At 39.6% G+C, this 5,365-nt stretch overlaps 1 protein-coding gene and 1 pseudogene across 1 annotated transcript in view; both read left to right on the forward strand.

Annotated features, from left to right (window-relative positions):
• The window catches only part of CORIN (corin, serine peptidase), a 431,554-nt gene that overhangs the window by 181,057 nt on the left and 245,132 nt on the right, over positions 1-5,365 (forward strand). The window lies entirely within an intron of this gene.
• Positions 12-1,131, forward strand: LOC102848715 (annotated as a pseudogene).

Below are 5,365 nucleotides of genomic sequence, written 5' to 3' on the forward strand. Positions count from 1 at the left end.
CAAGAGAAGGCAGACCGAGTGGCGAGGCTTTTGTTGAACTTGAATCAGAAGATGAAGTCAAATTGGCCCTGAAAAAAGAGAAACTATGGGACACAGATATGTTGAAGTATTCAAGTCAAACAACGTTGAAATGGATTGGGTGTTGAAGCATACTGGTCCAAATAGTCCCTACACGGCCAATGATGGCTTTGTGCGGCTTAGAGGACTCCCTTTTGGATGTAGCAAGGAAGAAATTGTTCAGTTCTTCTCAGGGTTGGAAATCGTGCCAAATGGGATAACATTGCCGGTGGACTTCCAGGGGAGGAGTACGGGGGAGGCCTTCGTGCAGTTTGCTTCACAGGAAATAGCTGAAAAGGCTCTAAAGAAACACAAGGAAAGAATAGGGCACAGGTATATTGAAATCTTTAAGAGCAGTCGAGCTGAAGTTAGAACTCACTATGATCTGCCTCGGAAACTTATGGCCATGCAGCCATAAGTCCCTATGACAGACCTGGGGCTTGGAGAGGGTATAACAGTATTGGCAGAGGAGCTGACTTTGAAAGAATGAGGTGTGGAGGTTATGGAGGCTATGATGACTATAATGGCTATAATGATGGCTATGGATTTGGGTCAGATAGATTTGGAAGAGACCTCAATTACTGTTTTTCAGGAATGTCTGATCACAGATATGGGGATGGTGGATCTACTTTCCAGAGCACAACAGGACACTGTGTACACATGAGGGGGTTGCCTTACAGAGCTACTGAGAATGACATTTATAATTTCTTTTCACCACTCAACCCTGTGAGAGTACATATTGAAATCGGTCCAGATGACAGAGTAACTGGTGAAGCAGAGGTTGAGTTTGCTACTCATGAAGATGCTGTGGCAGCTATGTCAAAAGACAAAGCGAATATGCAACACAGATACGTAGAACTCTTCTTGAATTCTACAGCAGGAGCAAGCGGTGGTGCTTATGGTAGCCAAATGATGGGAGGCATGGGCTTGTCAAACCAGTCCAGTTACGGTGGCCCAGCTAGCCAGCAGCTGAGTGGTGGTTATGGAGGTGGCTATGGTGGTCAGAGCAGCATGAGTGGATATGACCAAGTTTTACAGGAAAACTCCAGTGATTTTCAATCAAACATTGCATAGGTAACCAAGAAACAGTGAACAGCAGCTACTACAGTAGTAGAAGCTGTGCAACTATGGGAGTGAATGGAATGGGAGGGATGTCTAGCATGTCCAGTATGAGTGGTGGATGGGGAATGTAATCCTGATCACTGACTAAACATTTTTTTAAAAGAAAAAAAAAACTCACATTTAACAGTTTTTGCAATACAAGCTTGTGATTTATGCTTACTCTAAGTGGAAATCAGGATTATTTTTAAAGATTGCAGGTTGAGTGTTTTTGAACAGAACACATTCATCCAGGTGTACAACGAAGTTTGAGTAAATAAACTGTTATTTTCAGCTTTTCTCAAGTAGTAGTAGAATGTACTTAGCAGTAAGCGTATTTAGGTTAAAGCAGTTCAATTATGTTAAATGTTGCTTATACCACATTACATGGAAACACTGAGTGCATGTTGAAAGACATGCTTTTTTTAAAGAATACTCAAATATAGGAGCCCTTGTCTACAATTAAAAGTGAAATATTTGGCATGTTTGTTACTTCTAGTTTCATTTAATAACCTGTAAGGGCACGTAAGTTTAAACCTTCCCCCTTTTTTTAAAGTTAATGGAAATGAGACGCAATACCAATACTTTAGGATTATGTTCTTGGTGTTTGTATGAAATTCTGAGGCCTTGATTTAAATCTTCATTGTATTGTGATTCCCTTTATAGGTGTATTGCGCTAAGTGAAACTTGTCAAATAAATTTTCCTTTTAAAAACTGGAAAAAAATCAGCATATTCAGAGTATATGTCAATAAGTACAGTGCTTGGAGCTTGGATAGAAACTGATATGTTTCTATGTTTTTTTAAATAAAAAAGTTTCATTGACAGTGGATATCTATAAATCAGTTATACTTTTTGAATGATCATACTGGAAGATAAATACATATATTTTTGTCAATACCTCTAGGCTCAGTTAACATAATATTTAGATCAGTAAACATTACTAAGGGTAGCTCTGATGGCCTAGTGACAAGAAGCTGCACTGTAATCCAAAAGGCAGGCAATTTGAATCCACCAGCTGCTTTGCAGGAGGTTGGACAATCTCTTCCCACATGATTAACTGCCTCTGAAAACCTGTCAGAGGGTCTACTATGGATTGGCTCCAACTCAGTACACAGCAACAAACAACAAACATCACTAATAGATCAGTTGATATTCCTTCTTGGTTGCCATAGAGGAAAATGAGCCATGGTTGAGTTAATTCTAAATACACGGATTTTTCAAGTTTGTAAATCATTATAGGATACTGCTCATCTTCTCTTGCGGAGGGGCTGGTGGGCACTAACCAGCTGCCTTTAATCAGTAGCCTGATACATTGCACACCAGACCTAGATATATGTGAGTGTGTGTAATTATGTATGTAAGTTCCTCAAGGAGATGAATTGGCATAGTTAATGTCACAATATATTTAAGAATGTTACAGCACCTAACAATCAAGATATATACCTATGTATGCCTGTGGTGATAATAAAGAAGTTCAAGCTGCTCTGAAAGAATTCCCATAAAGAAGACCCCAGGAAGTGAAGGCATGCCAATTAGCATATTTCAACAAACAGTTGCTGCCATGGATATGCTCAACAAGTTGTGCCAAGAAATCTGGAGGACAGCCACCTGGCCAGCTGACTGGAAGATGTCTATATTTGTTCCCTTTCCAAAGAAAGGGAACCTGACAGATTGCGGAAATTATAAAACAATATCACATGCAAACAAAAGTCTGCTGAAAATTACCCAAAATGACTGGAACAGTATGTAAACAGAGGACTACTTGAAGTGCAGGTTGGCTTTAGAAGACGCTGTGGTACTAGGGAGATTATAGTTAATGTTAGATGGATCTTGGCTGAAAGTAGAGAGTACTAGAGGAATATCTATCTGTGTTTCATTTACTGTGCAAAGGCATTTGACTGTGTGGATCACAACAAACTGTGGCTGACTCTGAAAAGACTGGGAATCCAAGAACACTTGATCATACTTATGCAAAATCTATACTTTTGAACCAGGAGGTAGTCATCAGAAGAAAGCAAGGGAACATTTCTTGATTCAAAATTGAGAAGGTTGTACACAAGGGATGTGTCCTATCTCCATACCTTTTCAATCTATATGCAGAAGAGATTCTCTGGGAGGCAGGGCTGTATGAGTAGAAAAGTGGTATCAGGATTTTAGGAAGACTCATCAACAATTTGCATTACGCAGATGACACAACCCTGCTTTCTGAAACTGAGGAGGACCTGAAGTGATTGCTGCAGAAGGTCAAGGACTGCACCTTCAATATGGATTGAAGCTCAATATAAAAAAAGATTCTCACCACTGGGCCAATTGGCAGCATCATGACAGACAATGAGGAGATTGAGATTGTTAACAGCTTCAGTTTGCTTGACTCCAAAATCAACACCAGCAGGTAGGAAATCAAGAGATGAATTGCATTGGGGAAAGTCTGCTCTCTGAGACCTCTCCAAACATTGAAGAGGAACGATGTCAGTCTGGAGACTAAGGTGTGCCTGATTCAGGCCATGATCTTTGCAATTACTTGCAGTGTGTCAGAAAGCTGAACAATGACCAGGAATGATGGAAGGAGAATTGATAAGCCTTTGAGTTGTGGTGCTGGAGAAGAGTATTGAATATACCATGGACTGCTGGAACAAACAGGTTTGTTTTAGAGAGGGTGAGACCAGGCTGCTCCTTGGAGGCAAGGATTCTGAAGCTTCATCTGACATACTTTGGACATTTTGCAAGGAGGGATCAGTTCTTGGAGAGGCACGCCATGCATGGGAAGGTGGAGGGTCAACCCAAGAGAGGAAGGATCTTGATGAGATGGATTGATTCAGTAATTGGTATAATGGGGGTAGGTGTGTCAGAGACATTAAGATTGGCACAGAATAGAGCAGGGTATAGATCACTATGAGTCACAAATGGCTTGATGGCACAGAACAACAAACAATAACATGTATATAATACAGAAGTAGGTGGATTCAAACAGGCAATATTTTTTGTCAGTGGCTGAATGCATAGTACTGCACCACCAAGGATCTTTGACGCTTATTTAACATAAGTATTTTCTCTGTAGATTTCTTGTACTTAAAAATAAAAGGGTGCCCTGTAGCATTAGATATGGGAATTATTTTCAACAACAATTCACAAACCCCCCCCCAAAGACGAAAAAGCATAAAATCTGGAAAACCTGACATGAAATAGAATTTGTGTTTACACCCTTCAAGATGAAACAAAAAGAACATTGCCTTGTTTGACTTCGGCTGGGAATGTGTGTGATTCAATTTTAGCTCCCTCTAGTTATTTTAAAATGGCCTTCTTTGTTCTTTCAACTTATTTATAATAGCTAATTTAAAGCCTTTGTCTACTAAGTTCAGTGTCTGAACTTCTTTAGGGTCCTTTTCTATTGGCAATTCCCCCCTCTTGTGTTTGGACCATTTTTTCTTATTAGTCTGCACGCCTCTTAATTTTTCTTTTAAATTGCAGTGAAAAAATATAGAATGTGGCTACTCAACAAATCAGATATGCCCACCACAGGATTTGTTTATATTAATGTTTTTTATTGTTTCTGTTTATTTTGTGATTTTCTTTAAAACAAATTTGCAAAGTTGGTTTTCTTTTCAGGCATGATCATCATTGATCTGTATTCATCTTGTTATTGTTCTTAGGTGCCAGTGAGGTAGTCCCAACTAATCCCTGCGTAAAAAAGAACAAAACACAGCCCAGTCCTGCACCAGCCTCACATAGCTTGCTGTGTTTGAGCCCATTGTTGCATGTCACTGTATCAATCTATCTTATTGAGAGTCTGCTTCTTTCTCCCTAACTCTCTACATTATAACTGTCATATCCTTTACCAGAAACTAGACTCTTCTGCTAATATGTCCCAAGCATCTAAGTCACAGACTCATCATTCTTATTTTGAAGGAACACTTTGGCCATCATTATTTCAAGACAAGCTTATATTTCCTTTTATTTCCCTGGTAATTTCAGTATTCTTATTTTATTTTTTTAATTTTTTTAATATTTTTTTATTGGGAAGAACATATTGGGGGTACAAGGAGTTGAGGTTGGGGGCATAAGGGTGAGGATGGGCCAGGATGCAGTTGCAGAGCTGCACAGTTTGATCGGTGGGGGGAGCAGGTGAAGGAAATGATGAGGGTCCAGTGGGGACCAGATGCTACAGAAGAATGACAAGCATTTTCCAATAGTAATTAAACCAACTGTCTT

The sequence above is a fragment of the Elephantulus edwardii genome, unplaced genomic scaffold (assembly GCF_000299155.1).
Source record: "Elephantulus edwardii isolate Elephantulus edwardi_28Jun2011 unplaced genomic scaffold, EleEdw1.0 scaffold00137, whole genome shotgun sequence".
In the NCBI taxonomy this organism is placed as follows: Eukaryota; Metazoa; Chordata; class Mammalia; order Macroscelidea; family Macroscelididae; genus Elephantulus; species Elephantulus edwardii.